Source organism: Chrysemys picta, chromosome 1 (genome assembly GCF_011386835.1).
Source record: "Chrysemys picta bellii isolate R12L10 chromosome 1, ASM1138683v2, whole genome shotgun sequence".
NCBI classification, from domain to species: Eukaryota; Metazoa; Chordata; order Testudines; family Emydidae; genus Chrysemys; species Chrysemys picta.
In genome coordinates, this window is record NC_088791.1 from 177,960,711 (window position 1) to 177,984,320 (window position 23,610).

The 23,610-nt window shown below is 40.7% G+C and overlaps 1 protein-coding gene and 1 long non-coding RNA gene across 28 annotated transcripts in view; one reads left to right on the plus strand and one right to left on the minus strand.

Moving 5' to 3' along the window:
* LOC101938191 (uncharacterized) overlaps positions 1-8,342 on the plus strand; it is a 47,711-nt gene extending 39,369 nt beyond the window's left edge. For both annotated transcript variants that reach the window (XR_010594326.1, XR_002888232.3), the window contains 2 exons: positions 3,431-3,580; positions 5,406-8,342. This is a non-coding gene — a long non-coding RNA (uncharacterized LOC101938191). The remainder of the gene's footprint in view (positions 1-3,430; positions 3,581-5,405) is intronic.
* ROBO2 (roundabout guidance receptor 2) overlaps positions 1-23,610 on the minus strand; it is a 1,484,585-nt gene that overhangs the window by 662,800 nt on the left and 798,175 nt on the right. The window lies entirely within an intron of this gene.

Genomic DNA, 23,610 nt, shown 5'->3' on the forward strand with positions numbered 1-23,610 from the left:
GTTACAGAGAGAGCTCTGCTAATAAACCTAGAGAATGCAACTTCAGGGACTGACATCAAGAGCATCCCAACTGAGTATAACTTTTGTTTATAGGTTATTTTATCATGAGAGGCAATCTCTCAGGTACCACATAATTCAAGGCTTAAAGAGATTGTCTCTGATATCTTGAATGACACCTGTAAGTCAAATGGAAGTTAGTACAGAACTCTGAGATATCATGTGTGTAAGAGCATAGAAGGCTAGCACGCAGTTTGTGCACTAGCTGAAGCTCCTGGATGGTTTTAAATGGCATTGCTATTTAGAGTGAATTACAGTAGACTAAACAAAGAGAAAAAGGAGAGGATGACCATTACAACACTTCTCAATTGAAGAAAATTGCAACCCTTATCTGGCCATATGTGGAAAAAAAATGCACCGTGGACCACCATTTCTGCCTAGGAATCCTGAAGCAGTAATGGAATTAATATGATCCAGGCACTGCAAGCTATCTTGTCAGTCTGCTTGAATATATGGCATGTAGACTGCCTTTACTAATTCTTCTTAATGCTTACTTCTGTCAGAAAACACTGCTCTAGTTTTATTTTGGCCAAGTTGCAGCCAATTCACTGTCATACAGATCTCTATCTCCAGCAGAGTAAGGAGACCATAGAACAGTATGCCAATTCCTATGCAGAGCTGTGAATGTTAGCATATAGAACTGCAAGATTTTACAAAAACAGGCTTGCTTTTAAAAATTCAATACAAGATAAAAATTAGAAGACATGCAATGAATACTGAACCATAGGCTCAATGCAGCAAAAACAAAATCCGAAAAACTATAGTCTCTAGAGCTTTGCAATCTGAAAAACTGGGTATAGAAACTGCTGACAGAATGGACAGCTATGTGGTGGAAACTAACTGCCTCTTCCTTTCCTTCAAAACACACAAAACCAGCTGTGAGGTAATGTCCTCATAGGGTCCCTGTGTGGGACAGATAGGCATTAAGATTGGCCTCTGGATGGGGAACGTTTCATTTCCTTTAGAGAGAAATAATGATAGCAAAAAATGTGTGTTACTGATGGATTACGTGTAAAGTTTAAAATTCACACAGTTCAGGAAATAGGCCCAGAACCTCATCTGTTGTAAATCGGTGTAATTCCATTGAAATCCATGGAGCTGTGTTGGTTTACACTACCTGAGGTTCTGGTACTCATTGTCAAGGCTCTCACAGCACAAATTCCCTTTCATAAAAATATTATCACCTTTCACATACTGTAACACTGAGTAACGAGACATACTATGTGGGTATATTAGGCCAAATTCCCAAGTGGCATGAACAGATTTGTTGAAATTAATAGAATTGCATGAGTTTAGGCAAGCAAGGCATACAACCACATGCTTGCACTTCCCATAGGATTAACAGGGGCTTTTAAAAAAGTATTATTGTTATATAAACAATGAAGCAGCTTCTAGGAACTCCTTGGGAATCTCACAATCACAAGCCACATGAGAATCTGTATCAAGGGGGGAAAAGCTTGCTCTCTCTTCTGTAAGGTGACAGGTATAATCATTTTGGTTCAACTCACATGGTTAGCACTGTCCCAAAATGCTCAGGCCACTCTCAATATTTGTATGGGATTCAAACCGTCAATTGAAAAAAGGTCATAAGCCAAACTGATGTTTAGCCCAGGAAGGAACTAACCACAAACATTCAAACCTATTTGAGCAATGGGATATTATTTTGCTTGCAGCCATTACATAAAGGTGTCTTGTTTTCATTCCCCATCCAGCAAGCTAATCATATTACGAACTCTTCATTAAGTAGTTAGACCTTAGGGATGCCAGCCTCACCTGCCTCTAATTCTCTGGCAAATGGGTTAGCATTTTCTTCTGTGCCAGCCCTTTCAAGCAGAAAAAGCTTCCAGTCTAAATTTGTTAAGGCACCTTCAAGCCCCTACAAGAAACTGCTGTCTGATAATGGATAGGCAGGTGGCAATTTGTGATTAATTCTCCATATTGGTGAAGAATTATGCATATCTTATTATTTTTGTCATCAACAAATATCCTTTTTTATGGTCAGAGGGAGAAAATATCTCCTTGGTCCAGTAAGTGTGAAATAGATAGTTAGTAACAATCCTATTCTCAGTGGCAGGATTCAAAGATTTGAATGGTTGTTGATATTTTTTCTTTATTAGTTATGGGGTAGAACGTAATCCTTCGCTATCACATATTTCCGTGGTAAATGCTCTAGTTTAACAAAATATTTTTGAACAAAAAAAAAATCTTAATTTTAAAATTAACCTGCAATTATGCCATCAGATTATTTTTAAATTGATTTTACTGCATATAATCTAAATATATTTTATCCTAAAGCTCCAGAATGGCTTTACATTTTTAAGATTATTGGAAAAGTTTAATAAATGACAAAACCAAGAAACTTCATCTGTTATGAATCCAAAATTTAATATTTTGGACTAAAAAAATCCATTCTTTCTAAAATTATTTTCCTTTTTTTTTTTTTTTGTTTGTTAAATAGATGCTTTGGGAGAACAAGTACTCCTTTAGGTTTCAATGTCTTTTTGGCTCCTAACGCAACTTTCATCTTTGCCCCAGCATAGGATTTAACAAACTATAGCTTGTTCCCAGCTTGTATACCTAAAAGCTTTCCACTGAATTCCTTCCAATAAAATCTATTTACCTCAATACTGGATTTGCTGTCCTAATATAGTTATAAATAACATCCATGAGGATGTCAGTTTAATGGCTGTGGAACTGACATGCCTGAAGTTGGCAGCTACACTGCGGGCATTCCTACACTGTTCTGCCACTTAAACTGTGTTCAAGGCAGGCAGAACCCCTGTAGCAGAATCAAAGTGTGTCATTTTCCATGCTAATTTAGTTCAGTCTTTCTGAGAGAACCATCGCCAAATCCAGCTACTAAGTAGTACGTACAGCAAGTGTCAATTGAACTTCAGAAACCTGAACTGCTGTCCTCAGACACATGCCATTTTGTTCTCTTTGTAGACAGTGTTTAATTACAATTTGATTGGAATGCAGAGAAACAGAAGCAGAAAAAATGCAGTTAGGCATACTATTAACTTATAAACCTAGGATTTTCAAAAACGACTGGTGATTTCTTGTGCCTAAATTGTCTAGTGCTTGAAAATCCTTAAAGGGGCCTGATTTTTCAGAGGGCAGGTGTTCAGCGCTTTATGAAAATCAAGCACCTTTAAAGCATCAAGTTGAGAACCCAACTTTGTGGCATCCATAATTTCCAGCTAGCTATTTCTGAAAATTTGGCCATTAAGTATTTCTTATAAAAAAGACATGATACTTTTTAGTGACACTTAACTTGTCACCAAGTAACCGGCTCATCTGAAGGCATTAAAAGGAATCAGGTTTGTAAAAGATTGCCCACTACACAATTAATATTAATATCATCCTTTTCTAGGTCCACCAAAGAAAACAGATGGAAAGTCAAGTGGAGTTACAGCAGGTTGAAAGTACCTACTACTGAATGTCTGTGAACTCTGCTGAAATGATGCCATTTGAAACCAATTAACCACCTCGTCTATACATCTCTCCCAAAAGCCTTGAAATAGTAATGTCTCTTTTTGTATTGATTTCCATCAACTCTCATATACTTCCCTGTCATGTAAGCTATTTAAGTAAATGGTTTCTTCTAAGATGTACTTTAGTATGCTCAAAAGTGTAAACCAAAGCAGCATGTCTATTAAACAAAAACATCCTATCTATAATAGTGATCTTACATAGAGCAGCACAGAAGGTATGTTTTCCTGTGATTCTCTGAATATTATTTCTTCTGAGCATAAATGATCAGCTCTCCATTATACACCTGGGAAAGAACATGCAATATATGCTGTAATTACCAATAAAATGGAAACACTCAAGATGAGCATGCCTACATATTCAAATACAACAGAGTGAAGAACTACTCCTACTCCCTATTACTGATGCATTTATGAAGAGGATGGAACAGTAGTGGGGAAAAAAAACCTTATTTTTAAAGCAGGAAAGAGACCAGGTTTTCTATACCAAAAGACCAGGTTTTCTAAAATAAAATTTGCTGGACTTTTGTCCTATAAAACCTATCTAGAAGGCCTCCAGACACCAGCTCTATTTCCCTGTCTGCATATAGCCACATACTCTGTAATCCTTCAAATTACCCACTGGCCACCTTTGAAGATGGTTCTTAATCCCTTAACCCATGAAATTAAGTCCTCAGCACAGTAATTTCAATTGTTATTAAATGTAAGATTTTAAAGGGATTATTGTTACTCCTGATTAATAGTATTTGTGTAGCACTGTTAGTGTTCATGTTGCTGAAGCAAAGGGAAGAGGAGCCAAACAAGTGACATATTGCCTACCTGGAACAGCTAATACTTCTGAGGCCTGAGTCTGGAACAGGCGATACAAAAATATGATGATAGATGGGAAATATAAAATGGAATTAGTTACTGAACACATGGGTTGTAAAGATCTTTTGCAAAAGGGAAAAATGTATTAATGTTTTAAAAGGAGACTATGTTTTTATCAAAAGCCTTTTTTCTCCTTGTTTTTTATTTTACTAATAAAAAAAATCTTGTCTACTCTATTTCCTAGAGGATGCTATATATGCTATACATATATTTGGAAACACAGATATTATAACAATGAGAATATAACATCACAAAGAGATTGAAACCTAAGCAATTGAGAGAGAAAAGAAATTTTATCCAGACTGTTTTGTTATTATTTTGTTTTTGGAGGACACAGCATGATCAGTGATAAACACAGTACTGACAAATGGATCAAAATGTAACTTTCCAAATGGACTAAAGATGTAAAAATCAGCCAAAATTTTGTTCTCAAGATTTTTCTTATACCTCAGCAGATTAACTGGGTTATAGAAATGACAGACTTTTCTTCCTTTATATGGAATATTTTATGCCCAATGTGTCCTCTGGAACGGTAAATAATATAAAAATGTGAGGGGAATAGCTACCTGTCAGCTTCCCTAAATTGCTGTTTATAATCACTGAATAATCAAAATCTGTATCAAACAAAGCTGCAACTGTTCATTAAGTAACTTTAATGAGCCAATGTGTAGATATCATTTGTAATGTCCAGTAGGGTTCAGACTGCAACGGATCTCAGGAGTGAAAATGCACATTTATCTTGTATATATATGCTTTTCATTATATAGCATATCATCTATAAAAACACATTAATTTTCTGAGGTATGCCCAAATGTGTGACTAAACTCAGGCAGGGAGCATAAGGTTAGTTTATGCAAGTATTAAGTAGATCAGTTTATGTGGCCTAAGATATTTTTTGTTTTGCTTTGAAAATTCTGACTGGAACTGCTGATATATTTTTTCTGGAATGCACATTTTTTAACATATATTTTTTGTCTTTCATTCTAGGAAAATATCAGTCTCCGTTGCCTTTCCTCTGTGTGCTTGTGTGTGTGGAAGGGCAGGGGGAAAGGAAGGAGACCGATCTAAAGCCCTTGAGAAATTAACTGTGGATTCCAAAATACCACAGGATGCACACTCAAAAAAGATTGACTTTAGAAAGTGAGTAAAAAAAAATCCTAATAATCTCTATTTAAATGAAATTGTCACATTTTGCTAATGAATATGCTCAAAAGTGCTTATAAAACATTTTATGTGAAGTGAGAATATTAAATTTTTATAGATTATAAACATATTAGTGCAAGAAGCTACCACAAGGGGATTTCCTAAATGGAAAGCTCTACTTCCATAAGTCTCTTTCTCTTATACCAGTGCCAGAGCTTTAATCTTTTTATGCTGAAAAACAAGTACCCCAAAAATACTAAAGACAACTTATGGCAATTTTCTCCCTTTCATCTGAGGTAAAAAATCCCTACTTCTATGAAAGGGAAAAAAATGGTTAAAATTAAATAGTTTTCTTCCTTAAACAGATATTCAAGCACCACATTTATTGCATTAGCTACGCATCAGCTGCACAAGCCAGCCTTGCTTCCTGGAAGGAATAGTCACTGTCAGTTTGCATTTAGCAGTTATCTTGATCCTATGGATTTAAGCTAGTTAAAATGGTAGTAGATGGAAAAGCTGACATTTAGGCATCCCACACAGCCTAACCCCTCCTGTATTCCATGAAGAATAGGAGAGAGCTGGTCATGGCTGCAGTTCTTCTGATAATATTTACCCTCTATGGCTATGACATTTAACAGTATCAGTCCTCTACAGTGCATTAAATAGTTACGTGTCTTGTCTCCACTGGCAATCCCACCTCTCCCTCCACTCCCAATTTCAGTGATTAATGGCAAACCACCACATGTAGACAGAGAAAGCAATGATTTATACCAGTGAAGCTTACCTTTGCTTGAACCTAGGTTGAGTACAAATCATGGGTTTCCTTGTTTGCTATCTCAATTGTTAGCTACTGATTGCTAAAATCAGGGCCAATTTGAAATCTAGACAAGGCCAGACTTGTGATGAAATAAACTCCTGAAAACTTTGTAAAAGCTAGAATTTATTTTTACATGCTACATCTCCACACAGAAATAGGTTGTTCGAAACAAACAAAACTACAAACTTCTTTGCCAAAATGGAGTGCTGCAGAGGGAGCACACCGAGCACTGAAATGGTGAGGCTTAGGGCATCTCATCTTACTTGAGCAACCACTTCCAACAGCCTAGGAAGTTGTATTAAAGGCTCTTGGAGACTCCATGGGCAGCCTTCATCAGCATGAAGGGGTAAGACACAAATTTTCATATGCGTGTCTGCGTGCACACACACACACACAAAGAGAAGCTCCAAAGGATCTCACTTTCTCCAGCCCACTCATCCCATTATCTTCAAAATTTTACACTCCAATTTTTAACAATTACATGGTACGTTAGCCATATGGCTTCCTTTGACTTTCATCGGAGGCACTGATAACTCCATGTAGGGGTGGATTCTCCCTATTACTCATCTGAATGTGAAGAAACAAGGTTTTCACTGAAAAAATATATTTCTAGCCATCATGATAGCAAATATACCTTTTGAATGTAACACCTGCTGTGCTGCCAGAATCTGCAGACTATTGTAAAATAAATCTAAACTCCCCTATTCATCTCAATGGGGCCTTAAATCTCAATACTAATTCTGAAGAACAATTTGTCAACATTGTTAACTATTTATTTCATAGAAAGGGGCTGTGGTTCATGTGACACACACTCTCTCTTTCTCTCCAAATTCCAGTTTGACATATTCAGAGTCCTATAGCATCTGATAAGTGCCCCTCTAATGCAAACCTAACCCATTTAAGAAATGCTTAGGATAGGTTGCATCCGATTTTACAACTAGGCCAACTGACAAACCTGACCAATTGACACAAGAAAACAGATCTGGCAAAGGATTTCCTGGTGTGCATTAATGGAAGATTTGTTATTTGCAGTCAGCTTATTCAATCAGTCTTAATAAGGCTGATAAGACTAGTCAGCTCCTGTACAATATCTATACTTGCTCTGGAATACTGTGAAGCCCCATTTTGTGGTCAGAGACTGACCGCTCAGAATGATAGAACCTTGCATGAGATTCTTCTGAGCATTTATTAATAGAGATGAGTTTTGGAGAACCATAGAACATTGACTTCACTGAGCTTACTAGGTTAGAAAAAGGAGATCCTCATGAGACACATCAACAATTGGAAGACTGGGAGATTAAAGAACTGACAAAGGAATAAAAGGAATGATCCCTTTCTTAGCTTACTTGCACATCATCATCAGAGAGGATTTCCTCTACTTTACTGAATTGATTATAGAAATGGAAGAGGCATAGAAAAGAAGATATTGACTGAGCTGTGAATTCGATCAGTGGATCTCAGTGTGTTTGAGAGTTAGAGCATTGAAGGCATAAATGCAATAAATGGATTGAGCTCAAGCACTCATTCACAACTGCACTGTGTATCTGTTGTATATGGCAATCAGTAAATCTAGCATGGCTCTGACAATTCACAGTTGTTGGAATACATTTGCAAAAACAACATTAATCAATAATCCATCCAAAAAGGTAATCTGAGCCCATGTGCTCAACCATCTTTTATAAAGCTGCAGCTAGGTAGTATACTGTTCCCTCCCCGCCACTGTAAAATTCTGGCCATGCCATTGTATCACAATTTATTGGTTTTGCAGACCTCAAAAATATGGTAGGTACTTCACAAACTCAGAAAGAGATAATGTCCTGCCTTGACAAGATTACTTCAAAAAATAAACACAAAATTAATGTTTGTAATGAAAATGGTCATCAAAACCTGGTGTGGTTTTAAAGTTTACAGAAATCCATTCGCTGAGTGAAAATAGGAAAAGAGTGGAGGTTGGACCTAGATTCTGTTTTGTCCATTACATTAAAATCTTGAATAATGGAGGTTGTATAAGTGTTTTATTTTCACTAGTTTAAAAGTAAAATATTTGTGAATATAGCTGTAAACCATAATATCAGCTCCCACATGGTAGGATGCAGCATTGGCTGCAAAATATAGAACAAAACCATGCACCTTTACAGCAGCATTTCTCTCAGGTTTGAGGGAATACATATTTCTGTATAGATCCTATCTTCTTTTGATTGGTTAAGGTGTGTGCACATCTGTGTGTCATCTGCATACTTTCACAGGGAAATTAAGCCTTGCAGAAACATTCAGCTCCAGGTAGGCTGTTTTTCCTTTTAAAAACAGAGCATTTGAAATACCTCAGGAAAAACTATTCCTATAGGTGCTCTTGATGCTTCTGAGCATTAAATTAGCATCTTCCTATCTCTTTAAAAAAAATTTGAAAATTAACATTCAAACTGTGTTAATAATAATAGACTTTCAACATGCTCTAATAATTTTAGAGACCGCAATTGTTTGCTATTTATTAAATGGGCCATTTACCAGTGATGAGGTTTTCATGACACTGTTAGTGGTAGCCTGGATAACTTTTCTTCAGGAAACCCTTGTTAATCCGTTTATGCTCAGTAATTTACAGTATATTCTGTTCAACTAAAGAGTGCAAGATAAAGAAAGCCATTATCAGAGACTAAAATATTCTTTTGGATACCAGAACGGAGCTATGAAGTGAAGACTGAAAAGGGCAGAAATGAAGAGAATGAGAACGAACCAGCATGTGGCCGACAGCGGATATGAAATTGCTGTTGAATATTCTTCAGATTTTTTTTTTTTAATTTTCAGTTCAATTTATGAACCAGCAAAAAGCCTCCTGGTAACAGCCTTCCCCCACCCCCACAGGTTAAGCTGGTACTTCGGCATTACAAGCCAGAATGGACACTGCAGGCTTGCATTCTCTGAAGCTATTCAAATTAGGTTATTGGCACAATTCACTCAAATGTGAGTCTCCTGTGAAGGCACTCTGACTTCCTGATACTCTTCAGGTACATAATTTCTCTTTTATATAATTCTGTAATTGGAATCACTGCTACTTGTACAAATGTGGATTAATATTTCTGGGGTGAAATGTTGCCCCCCCCCCTTTTTTTTAGGAAATGGGAATTTAGTCATTGATTTCAGTGGGGCAGAATTTCACACCTGGAGCATCTAGAACCTTGATGCAGGACGCTGCTGAGCACCACCTCTGACTGTCCTCAACTCCTATTGATAAGCTATAGGAGTTGAAAGCTCAGCTCTTCGTAGGCTCAGACCCTATTCAATTTTTATTAGGGATTTCTTTTCAGGCAGAAAACATCCTTTTCTGGAAGTTTGGGCATGATGAAAGGATTAATTTAGAAGCTTTTAAACATTTAGTTAACTCTGATTCCAATCCTGAATTCCTTGTACACCAGGAAATGTCAGTGAGAGTTGAAGATACATGAGGCATTCAAAGTTAGACATGGATTCACCAAGGGCAAGTCATGCCTGACCAAACTGATTTCTTTCTATGATGACATAATTGGCTCTATGGGTATGGGGAAACTGGTGGACATGATATATCTTGACTTTAGCAAACCTTTTGATACGGTCTTCCAGTGTTCTTGCCAGCAAGTTAAAGAAGTATGAATTGGATGAATGGACTAGAAGGTGGATAGAAAGCTGGCTCGATTATCGGGCTCAACAAGTAGTGATCAAAGGTTCGATGGCTAGTTGGCAGCCGGTATCAAGCGGAGTGTCCCAGGGGTCGGTCCTGGGGCCAGTTTTGTTCAACATCTTCATTGATGATGGGATGGATTGCACCTTCAGCAAGTTTGCTGTGAGGGGGGGAGAGGTAGATACACTGGAGGGTAGGTGAGGCCACATCTGGAGCGTTGTGTCCAGTTTTGGGCCCCCACTTCCCCCACTACAGAAAGGATGTGGAGAAATTGGAGAGAGTCGAGAGGAGGGCAACAAAAGTGATTAGAGGGCTGGGGCACATGACTTATGAGGAGAAGCTGAGAGAACTGGGCTTATTTAGTCTGAAGAAAAAAAGAGTGAGGGGGAATTTGATAGCAACCTTCAACTACCTGAAGGGGGAGTTCCAAAGAGGATGGCGCTAGGCTGTTCTCAGTGGTGGCAGATGACAGAACAAGGAGCAATGGTCTCAAGTTGCAGTGGGGGAGGTCTAGGTTGGATATTAGGAAACACTATTTCACTAGGAGGGTGGTGAAGCACTGGAATGGATTACCTAGGGAGGTGGTGGAATCTCCATCCTTAGAGGTTTTTAAGGCCCAGCTTGACAAAACCCTGGCTGGGATGATTTAGTTGGGGTTGGTCCTGCCTTGAGCAGGGGGTTGGACTACATGACCTCCTCAGGTCTCTTCCACCTCTAATCTTTTAGGATTCTATGATAATTAGGGCCTGAACTTTCAGTAGGAACCATGCAAGCATGCTCTTGCACTTGTGCTATGTCCCATTAAGTACACTGTGGGCTTGTCTTCACTATGGGGATAAATTGACCAAAGTTACTCTACTCCAGCTACATTATTCATGTAGCTGGAGTGGAGGTAGCTTAGGTTACTTACCCTGGTGTCTTCACAGTGCTGAGTCAATGGGAGATGCTTTCCAGTCAACCTCTCTTACTCTTCTCAGAGAGAAGGAGTACCGGGGTCAACTCGAGGGCGTTCTGCCATCGATTTAGCGGGACTTCACCAGACCTGCTAAAATGGATCTCTACTGCATTGATTGCAGCAGCGTCTATCTCCCCAGTAGTGGAGACCAGCCCTCCGGTTCTGCATGGACACTGACTTGACTCCAGGTCTTTCACCTTATTTATCTTGTAACTAGTAACAGTTTCATTGTTACTGAGTTATTGACATTGATCCATTTCTGAGATTTATTTTCAGACTGATACATTCATTTATATCTTTAAAAGATCAGACTTACCAATTTTTTCAGCAACCATTAATAAAACATAGTGAGCTGATTTAGCAAAGGTGATTATTCACTTCACAGAAACGGTCACCACTTAGATCAAACATGCCATAATGTGGAGCATACATTGTTAACCTTATTGTATTCCAATTTAGTAAGTCATATTTTATGAGGAAGGCTGTCTAGCTGGTAGGATGTAGTCTTACAAGATGACCTTAATCAGGTAAGCAAAGCTGTCTATTACATTTCATATTAAAACAAAAAACGTATACTGTAGATACTGAAGATATAAAATGAATATGCTTTCAAGAAGTGAGCCGGCTAACGTGATTCAGCTAATTTAAGGGTTTCCAGTAAAGTGTATTAAACAATTTCCTAGAAGATTGTTTGCAAATTTACATTTTAAGGTATCTGGAATATCACTCAGTAGCTTCAATCACTACACATGGAGTTTTAGACGAATGATGACTGCAGAACAAGGAGGGGGCGGAGGGAGGGGGAGAAGAGACAAACTATGTGATTAAGGGAGAAACTAAAAGGAAATAGAAAACCACCCATAGTGGTGCATTTGGCATGTGTTGCACTGCCAAGCATAATACAGGAATCATAACACGCTCAGCAGGGTGCAAAATAGTGTGTGCTGGTCTCTCTGGGAAGGATATTATCCACATTATAGATTATTATGCATTTTCTGCTGGTCGGCACTGGCTGCCTTACAAAACCAGGGAAAGAGCATCTGGCTGGGAATTGGGAAACAAAACAAAGAGAAAATAGCACCAAAATATATGTTATAAAATGTTGGCAGTCAGATTGCGGGGGGTGGGGGGGAGGGGAGAATAAAAGTGACTGAGTTAGTTTGTAGTAAACCTCAGCTTCTTTGATTTCCATCAGCTTTGCTCTTCTCCTTGCTACTTCTACATTGTGCTTTTAACAGCCTAACCTTACTTTTAAAGCCAACAATTTTCAAATTTGGGAGTCTAAATATACTTCTTTTATAAAGCTGGTGCTTGATCCAGTATTTTTTGTACAACCCCAAACTCAAAGTTTGGGTTGCACAAAAGACACAATACTTGGACCATGGAATCTAGTCTGAATGTACACCCCATTAGGCTAAAGAGACAGTTAGAGGAAAAGAGAAAGTCTTGGCAAATGAGAATTAAACTAAAATCATACAGGAGTTGGACAAATTGAACTTGTTTCTCGCATGGCTATGGAATATGGCTAAAAAGCGTATGTGTGATTTATAATCCACCTGTTTGCTCATGCCAAATAGCACTGTGGTGAAACCTGAAGCACACAGAACTTCTAAAATTGTTAACCCAACCTGGATAGTCATCAGCAGAAGACAGCAGATGATGAACGTTTAATATACTGAGGGTCATATTATTCCCTGGTCTTAGGCTCTTTACAACAAGACTACTCAAGTGGCATAAAAAGTTCCACCTTATGGAACACAATTAAAGTTTCAGACATAATTACATTAACTATTATTTTAGAAGGAGAGATTTATGACATATTCAAGGAGATTAACTGGCAATTTGCATATAAGAATAAGATAACTTTGAGATAGAGAAAAAAAACAGGTTGGCACATCATACTTATGTCTATTACTGTAAAATTAAGTGCTCTATATTCTATAAAAAAGTTATAATTACTGTCAGCATGGGAATTCTGAAGTCGTCAATGGAGTGAATTTCTGCAGAGTTTGTGAGTATGTATTGACAGTAACATACTGAAACCAGACCTGTAGAATAGAAGAATCCTTCTCTCAGCCCCTTGGATGGAATGATACTTTTTTTTTAGCCTCTTCTCATCATAGGAGACATAATTGAAATATGTAAAGGTTTTGTTTGATTGCATGTAGATCAAAACTAAGAAAAGGTTCACATAAAAATTATGTGCAATTACATGCCTAACTTCAGTACTGGGCAAACTGGTTGAAACTATAGTAAAGAACAGAATTATCAGACACAGGTGAACACGATTTGTTGGGGAAGAGTCAGCATGGCTTTTGCAAAGGGAAATCATACCTCACCTATCTACTAGAATTCTTTGAGGGGGTCAACAAGCATGTGGACAAGGTTGATCCAGTGGACTTAGGTTTTCAGAAAGCATTTGACAAGTTCCCTCATCAAAGGCTCTTAAGCAAAGTAAGCAGTCATGGGAGAAGAGGGAAGGTCCTCTCATGGATCAGTAACTGGTTAAAAGATAGGAAGCAAAGGAATAAATGGTCAGTTTTCAGAAGGGTGACCAGATAGCAAGTGTGAAAAATCGGGACAAGTGGTGTGAGGTAATAGGAAACCATATTAAAAAAAAGCCCCAAATATCAGGACTGTCCCTATAAAATTGGGACATCTGGTCACCCTAGTTTTCAGGATGGAGAAAGATAAATAGTGGTGTCCCCCAGGGGTCTGTACTGGGACCAGTACTGTTCAACATATTCATAAACAACCCAGAAAAAGGAGTAAACAGTGAGATGGCAACGTTTGCAGATGATACAAAACTATTCAAGAGAGTTAAGTCCAAAGCAGACTGCGAAGAGTTACAAAGAGATCTCACAAAACTGGGTGACTGGGCAACAAAATGGCAGATGAAATTCACTGTTGATAAATACAAAGTAATACACATTGGAAAATGTAATCCCAACTACACATATAAAATGATGGGGTCTAAATTGGATGTTACCACTCAAGAAAGATCTTGGAGTCATAGTGGATAGTTCTTGTAAAACTTCTGCTCAATGTGCAGCAATAGTCAAAAAAGCTAACAGAATATTGGGAATCATCAAGAAAGGGATAGAAAACATATTGCCTTTATATAAATCCATGGTATGGCCACATCTTGAATATTGTGTGCAGATGTGGTCGCCCCATCTCAAAAAAAGTGTGTGTTGGAATTGAAAAAGGTTCAGAAAAGGGCAACAAAAATTATTAGGGGTATGGAACAGCTGCCGTATGAGGAGAGATGAATAAGACTCGGACTTTTCAGCATGGAAAAGAGACAACTAAGGGGGGGATATGATAGAGGTCTATAAAATCATGACTGGTGTAGAGAAAGTCAATAAGGAAGTGATATTTACTCCTTTTCCTAACACAAGAATGAGGGGTCACCAAATGAAATTAATAGGCAGCAGGTTTAAAACAAACAAAAGGAAGTATTTCTGAACACAAAGCACAGTCAACCTGTGGAATTCTTTGTCAGAGGATGTTGTGAAGGCCAAGACTATAATAGTGTTCCAAAATTCATGGAGGATAGGTCCATAAATGGCTATTAGCCAGGATGGGCAGGGATGGTGTTCCTAGACTCAATTTTGCCAGAAGCTGGGAATGGGCAACAGGGATGGATCACTTCATGATTACCTGTTCTGTTCATTCCCTCTGGGGCACCTGGCACTGACCACTGTTGGAAGAGAGGATACTGGGCTAGATGGACATTTGGTCTGACCCAGTATGGTCGTTCTTATGTTCTAAAATCTTGAAGTAAATATGTGCTGCTGCTTTTATTATCAACCAGATTCAATACCTTAAGGTCCATGTTCTCATTACATGGAGAGAGATGAAGTGGGATGGGAAGGAAGACTGGAAATAGAATAGATGGAATTCTTTTAAAATCTTATTTTGGATTAAATGTAGTAATTACTCCAGCGGTTCACTAGCAGACATCATAGATAGCTTTAATCATGCCTGTGGTAGAAGTCTAAAGAAACAGATAACATCCTATTTGCACTCAGGTCACAAAGTTATTAAAATGAAAGGTATGAAAGAAAGATCAATTTCAAAGACAATTAAAAGTAAATAGAAAAAGCTGACGTTATAGCCCCATGTAATGCATGACTCCAATTATAATGCAGGTCCTCAGCAGTACCCCCACTAGCACATCCAGTTCTCTTTAAACTATAATCTTTTGCCATTTTCATTGTTTATGTTCTCAATATTGGCATCCAGCATGCTTGCACCTAATGTACAGTGTCTGAGGCCTGGTCTACACTAGGAGGTTATGTCGAATTTAGCAGCATTAACTCGAATTAACCCTGCACCCATCCACACAACGAAGCTATTTATTTCGACATAGAGGTCTCTTTAAATCGATTTCTGTACTCTTCCCCGACGCGGAAGTAGCGCTAAATTCAACATGGCCATATCAAATTAGGGTAGGTGTGGATGGAATTCGATGCTAATAGCTCCTGGAGCTATCCCACAGTGCACCACTCTGTTGACGCTCTGGACAGCAGTCCGAGATCGGAGGCTCTGACCTGCCACACAGGAAAAGCCCCGGGAAAATTTGAATTCCTTTTCCTGTCTGGCCAGTTTGAATCTCATTTCCTGTTTGGACATCGTGGCAAGCTCAGCAGTACTGGCAACGATGCAGAGCTCTCCAGCAGAGGTGACCATGCAATCGCAGAATAGAAAGAGGGCCCCACCATGGGCTGATTGGGAAGATTTGGATCTGATCGCTGTGTGGGGCGATGAGTCCGTGTTTTCGGATCTGCGATCGAAAAAACAGAATGCGAAGATCTACGAGAAGATCTCCAAAGCCATGACGGAGAGAGGGTACAGCCGGGATACAACGCAGTGCCGTGTGAAAATCAAGGAGCTGAGACAAGGGTACCAGAAGACCAAAGAGTCAAACAGACGCTCCAGATCCCAGCCCCAGACATGCCGTTTCTATGAGGCACTGCATTCCATTCTAGGTGTGGCCGCCACCACTACCCCACCACTGTCCGTGGACTATGACGATGGGGTATTGTCGACGGCCGCTTCCTCGGAGATGTTCGCGGACGGGGAAGATGAGGAAGGAGAGGAGGAGGACGAGGCAGTTGACAGCGCTTTCAACGCTGATTTCCCCGACAGCCCGGATCTCTTCATCACCCTCATGGAGATCCCCTACCAACCCTCCCAAGGCCATAACCCAGACCGTGAATCAGGGGAAGGATCAGTAGGTAAGTGTTTTAAACATTTATTTTGAACAGAATAGGAATGGTATCTTAACAATGGGTTTTTCATGATTAGTTTGCCCTAGGCGCTTTAGTTTTTAGTCCTTGCCAGTGCAGCTACTGGAAAATTCTGTCAATATGTCTGGGGATAGAGCAGAAATCCTCCTGGGACATCTCCACGAAGCTCTCCTGGAGGTATTGTGAAAGTCTTTGCATGAGGTTCCTGGGGAGAGCGGCCTTATTGCCTCCTCCATGGTAGGAAACTTTTCCGCGCCAGGCTAGCAGCAGGTACTCCGGGATCACCTCGCAAAGCATGGTGGCATACGGCCCTGGTGCTTGCTGGCATTCAGGCAGCATGCAGTCTTTCTCTGTCTCCATAATCCTCATCAGAGTGATATCACTCATGGTGACCTGGTTTGAATTAGGGGAATTTTAGTATAGGGACTGATTGCCTGTTCCTTTAAATAACTGTAACCGGTGGTTTACAGCCACGTGGTGGAGGTGGGACAGGGGCAGAATGCAGGGATCTTTCCCGGGGACAGCCGCGAGGGGGATGGGACAGGGGCAGAGTTCATGCTGGCTGGATTGCTGGCAGCAGGAACTGGCCAATGCTAAGAGCATTGCTTGGAACGTGAAAGGAGGGCACTGCTATAAATTAAGCTTTAAGTAGCCAAAAGTCTATGGCTTACCATGTCTGCCTGCTAGCCGAATTCCGTTGTCCGGCCCCGCTTTTGTGATCTGTACAGCAAGACCCCAAGCACTCAATGGGAAGGCTGAAAATTCGACCTTGTACTGAGTGCACATGTGATAGGTAATGTGCATGGTCTTGTTCACAGAGAAAGACTGTATTCATTGTTTGCAAAACTGTATCTTTGTGAGGAATTCACTCCCTTTTTCCCATCCCACAGCTGCGAGTGTCTCCCGAGCTACTCCGGCATTCCCCTCCCAGAGGCTGACGCAGATCAGGCGACGAAAGAGAAAGACACGGGACCAGATGTTCTCAGAACTTATGGGCTGCTCCTGAGCCAAGGCAGCACAGCAGACCCAGTGGAGGGAGAACATGTCGCAATACCAGCGATCACACAGCGAACGGGAGGACAGGTGGCGGCAGAAAGACCAGCAGGCGACTCAAACGCTGCTTGGTCTAATGAGGGAGCAAATGGACACGCTCTGGCACCTTGTAGATGTTCTGCAGGACCGGAGGCAGGAGGACAGAGCCCCGCTGCATTCTATCTCTAACCGCCCTCCCCCCGCCACAAAGTCCCATCCCCCCCTCACCCAAAGTCCAAAGAAGGAGGGACAGCAGGGGCTGTGAAAACAGTCACTCCACCCCTGCAGACTGCTCAAGTAGCAGAAGGCTCTCATTCCCAAAGATTTGATACGTCCTTTCCTTCACTCCAAAAGCACCTCACCCAAGCCCCTGTCCCAGTTTCATCCCCTAACTGTGTAGTTGTTAATAAAAAATACGTTTCTGTTTATTACTGTTTCCGTTATGTTCTTTTAGAGGAGAGTGTGTTTGAAGGGGGGGGAAGGGGTTGGTAATTGGAGAGGACAGACACCTTTACCAGGGTACAGACATGGGGACAGATTCAGCAGAAGGTCTCACACACATTGCAGTCACTAGGCACCCTGGTCAGTCTGGGAGGTGGTTTTCATGTTCTGGGGCGGGGGGGGGGTGGGCTATGTGAGTTTGTGGCAGGGGAGGGTTATTACAGATCTTATGCAGCGGTCCTTAGCCTGGATGACAGAGCCACGCAGCAGGGGATCTGTAACCGCCCTCCCCCGCCACAAAGTCACATAGCCCCCACACACAGAGTCCCGAAAAGGAGGGGTGGCAGGCTCCGTTGAAACAACCAGTCCACCACTGCGGACCGCTCTAGAGCAGGAGCCTGTCATTCCCTGAGTTTAGAAGCGTCGTTTCCATCACCACAGCCGCTCCCCACCACAGTCTGTGTCCCATTTTCAACACTTTACCACAAAATCCTTAATAAAGAAAATGGTGTTAATGAACAAAGTTTCATTTATTTTATTTTTAAAGGTGTGTTGGAAGGGGGTGAAGGGGGTTGGTAACTGGAGAGGATAGTCAACATTAACTGGGTAAAGAAATGGGGGCAGGTTCAGCTTCTGTTTAAACAAACGTAATAGTCACAGGTTACCCTGCTCACTCTGGAACCTAGCTTTCAAAGCTTCCCAGATGCACAGCGCGTCCCGCTGGGCTCTTCTAATCGCCCGGCTGTCTGGCTGGGCGTAATCAACAGCCAGGCGATTTGCCTCAACCTCCCACCCCGCCATAAACGTCTCCCCCTTGCTCTCACAGAGACTGTGGAGCACACAGCAAGCTGCAATAACAATGGGGATATTGGTTTCGCTGAGATCAGAGCGCGCCAGTAAGCTTCTCCATCTCCCCTTCAGATGTCCAAAAGCACACTCCACCACCATTCTGCACTTGCTCAGCCGGTAGTTGAAGAGTTCTTTTTCACTGTCCAGGGCGCCTGTATAGGGCTTCATGAGCCAGGGCATTAGCGGGTAGGCTGGGTCCCCGAGGATCATTATAGGCATCTCCACATCCCCAACAGTTATTTTGTGGTCCGGGAAGTAAATACCTGCCTGCAGCCATCTAAACAGAACAGAGTTCCTGAAAACGCGAGCATCATGAACCTTGCCTGGCATCCGACGTTGATGTTGGTAAAACGTCCCCTATGGTCCACCAGTGCTTGCAGCACCATTGAAAAGTAACCCTTTCGGTTAATGTACTAGGTGCCCTGGTGGTCCGGTCCCAGGATAGGGATGTGAGTTCCATCTATAGCCCCACCGCAGTTTGGGAATCCCATCGCAGCGAAGCCATCTATGATCACCTGCACGTTTCCCAGGGTCACTACCTTTGAGAGCAGTAGCTCAACGATTGCGTTGGCTACTTGCATCACAGCAACCCCCACAGTAGATTTGCCCACTCCAAATTGGTTCGCGACTGACCGGTAGCTGTCTGGCGTTGCAAGCTTCCAGAGGGCTATGGCCACTCGCTTCTGGACAGTCAGGGCTGCTCGCATGCGGGTGTCCTTGCCCTTCAGGGCAGGGGACAGCAACTCACAAAGTTCCAGGAAAGTTTCCTTCCGCATGCGAAAGTTTCGCAGCCACTGTGATTCATTCCAGACCTGCAGCACTATGCGGTTCCACCAGTCAGTGCTTGTTTCCCGGGCCCAGAATCGCCATTCCACAGTATCAACATGACCCATTGCCAACATGATGTCCACGGCGCGGGGTCCCATGCTTTGTGAGAGGCCTGTGCCCCTCTCAGACTTAATGTCCTCACCGCGCTGCCGTAGCCTCCTCGCCCGAGTTCTCAGCATCTGCCTCTGAAAAAGGTGGATGATAAGGTGCGAGGTGTTGACAACAGCCATAACTGCAGCGATGATCGCAGCGGGATCCATGCTCGCAGTGCTGTGGCGTCCGCGCTGTCAATCACCAGAAAAGTGCGTGAACTGATTGCCCGCCGGTGCTTTCATGGAGGGAGGGCGGGAGGGAGGGTTGAATGACGACAGTTATCCAAAACCACCCTCGACACATTTTTTGCCCCAGCAGGCATTGGGGGCTCGACCCAGAATTTCAGTGGGCAGCGGGGACTGCGGGAACTGTGGGATAGCTGCCCACAGTGCACCGCTTCCAATGTCGACGCTTGCCCCGTTAGTGTGGACTCACAAAGTTGAATTACTGTCCTTAGTGTGGATACACACGTTCGACTTTGTAATATCGGTTCCACAAATTCACTTTAAGTAAAATCGAACTACTCTTGTAGTGTAGACATACCCTGAGACTTAAGTACTCAACTTTCTTGAATTAGATCTGATCAAATATATTGTTTAAGTATTGTTCCTATTATAGAGATGTTATGTTTTGATCTTTTCTAAAAATACTTCATGTATATTTCACTTTTTAAACATGTTTTTATTACAGATTTTGAATGACCCATATTAACTTTGAGTCCTGTAAAACCTTTATAGATTTTTTTAACCATATCACTCTGCAGTGCAATATTAACTAATTAGTAGATCCAGGAATAAAGCTAGCTAATATTTCAGAAGTCTGCTCATTCCTTCTTTCAATATCAGGTCTGTAGTAATGGAAGCATTCACAATGGATCTGAATGCAGCTCTATTTCATGTTCAAAAAGAATGCCAAAATAACTATGTAATTTCATTTTTTAATTTAATTAATTCCCTTGAGGAAAGGTTGGTTTCAGTGACCAGTATAGTCTAAGAAATGGAGATCAGAAAAACAATATTTTATTGATTTACTTACACAAAAAGTATAGATCCAATTGTGAACAAGTTCTTCTTCCATTGACTGGTTCAGTAATACAAATAGATTTACTGTTTTAGGCTCCAGTTTTCACTCAAAATTAAATCAAATTATACATGTCCCCTCTCTTTGAAAACGCAGATTTTTTTCATGTATTCATCCCTGTATAAAGTGTTTTCTATATGGCTTTACTTTGACCTGAAAGGTAGAGCATATGAAAAGAAACCTGAAAATAATGTCATCAACAGGAGAAATATTCCATTCCTGGCATCTAAGTTAAAGATCTTATTTTGCACTATTGTCTCCCTATAGCCTATAATGAATATAAAAAGAACCAAAATGATCAGGAAGATTCTGGGACCTTCGGTGGGTTTAAATTAATAGTTCTATTGAGGTGAATAGAGTTATGAAAATTTATATCAGCTGACCTTTATTTTCCAGTTATGCCAGGAGATCTTAGACCCCTACTAGTCTATAAAAAAAAGGGGAAAAATGCCACATTGGAAGCTGTAAGAAATGACATTCTGAACTTTCACAGAACAGCATAAATCTGACTCGTCATAACAGTGTAAAGACTGAAAATAGGTAGAGTTCTTGTTCTCTGCTGCTGAAGGCAGAACAATGGCAAACTTCAGATCTAGGCCCAATTCTCTTTTCAGCTACATTAAAGGAACCAAGTTGTCATCAATGGATTACACTAGAGTACTAGAGAAAAAAATTGTCTCAGATGTAAGCTAATGCAATTCAGAAGGCTCTGGATCAAATTCTACATGGATATAAATTACACCTTGCGTACACAAGTCAATCAGAAACACCTGCTCAAGTCACTTGTAACACACACAATTGCCATTCAGTATGTGTAAACTGTCTTGCATACCAAAGGGGAGCAAGGGACGGTAGAGGAGAGTGTATAGTAAAACAGGCTTTCCTACTGTACCTTACACCTTCATGTTATTTGCTTTTTAGGCTGTAGTTTACATGAAAGTTGCTGTTCAAAAGTGTAGGAGTACAGGGTCAAGCCCTTAAATTAGTAAGCTTATAATAAAAAACTCTTGGTTATTACTTATTTGGGTCAGATATGAACCAGTAACTGATACCAGAAACTCAAAGAACAAAGATATTTAGTCATTGAGAGCATCTGCCAAGACCACTGTCCACCCACTACCCATCATTCATATGAATCAATAACTTTTCCTTTTCTTTGCTATGCGCATATACGAAAAAAAACCCGTGTGAAACTTACCTAGACACAAGCAAAGCTAAAAACATATGTCTGGTTTAGGGTTTTCTTATAAATCCCAAACTCAGTCCAGGTTTATGAATCTTTTTGGTGAATCTGGACCAAGTTTTGGATGGAGAGAGAATGAATGAATATAAATGGTTTTGGCCTTCTTAGTTTTGGGTGAATTATAACAAGCTTCAAAGCAAAATTCAAGGTCTGTATAACAAAAATACAAGGTGCACAGGAATGCCTTACAAAGCTCTAGTACATAATGTGAAGTTTTCAGGTACTCTGTATGATGGTTCAGCAAGGAGTTAATAGACATACAACTGACTCAGGGTAATGAAGCCAAAAAAACCTCAAGCCCTCCATTTGTCTAACCCTTGGAAATAGGCAAACAGGCAGAATATTATACATAGTGAAGAATGCTTGCTCAGCTGTAAAGTATTTTCATATATGTAAAGGGAAATAAGAGGTTATTAACATTTTGGGTGAAATCCAGGGCCGCCTGGGGGGGGGGGGAGGGGCACGGGGCAAGTGGGGCAATTTGCCCCAGGCCCTGGGCCCCACAGCGGCCCCCACGAGGATATAGTATTCTATAGTATTACAACTTTTTTTTATGGAAGGGGCCCCCCGAAATTGCTTTGCCCCAGGCCCCCTGAATCCTCTGGGCTGCCCTGGTGAAATCTTGGTCTCATTGAATGTTTCTGTTCCAGAAACACTTGCAATTAAGTAGGGAACAGACAACACCACATTATAAAAAACAAAACAAAAACCCAGAAGAGATACAATTTGATCTTACCCATTGTGTGGAGGGGTGGAGGTGGGGAGGGGGATCAACATGCAGCTATTATGAGAGTTCATAATTCTGAGCTAGAAAATGGATGTTTGTACAATGCTGTGAAACTAATCTTAGAAATTAACTATTTTTTTCCCCTTAGTATAAATGGTGGAGAATGAGGCCCCTGAAAAATTAGAAGAGTCTTTGTCATTAGCCTTTGTAAAGAATGATATTCTTAGAGACAGAGGGATATGATGACTAGAACTCAAATGAAATATGAATTTGGCTTTAACAGTATTTTCAATAGAAGTGTTGGGGGGGGAGAATACAAAATAATGCAGGAAATAGTTGTGTTTGACACCTTGCTCCATCAGCAGAATCACTGAAAATGCTTTCTGCAGTCAGAGGGATAGACTAAGGCAATGGATATGATGTAATTGACAAATAATATGCATATTAAATATTAAGTGTAAATCCCAAGTGCAACTCTTACTACAAATAAATATCTTGCGAACCTAAACTGTTCAAGAAAGGTCTCCCTCCAGTTGCAAAGTCCAAATTAAGTTAGGATGACTTCTTGTAACTAAAAAATTGACACACATGTTCTTGTCTGTCAGATAAAGCTTCTGGAGTGTATACCAAGAGCTGTGTGTAGAGATAAGGAAAATAAGAACCTGAAATTATTGCTCTTTTGAGTTTACTTTGGTCATCTCTCTCTCTCTCTCTCTCTCAATAGAGCCATTCCTTGCTATAGTATTTACACTTAACTAATGTAAGAAGATACACAAGTGTGTATGTGCATGTGCTTGAATATCTTGTTTGTTTTCACATCTTGCAGCTTACACCAACAGTCTGACTGTTGGAACTCAATGAACCAGCCACTAAATTTGTCCTCTAGAATGGACCTGGATCAATAACTAATTTTGAAAACTGATTAGTTTGCAGCAGGGAAGTAGACACAGTCCCAAATCTTGCCGGGGGATATAATCAGCCAGTAAATAGCAATATTAGTGCACTAGGTAAGAGGCTGCTAATATCAGAGGAAGGGAATATGGCCCAATTCTCTTACAAAGGCCTTCTTCACAAAGG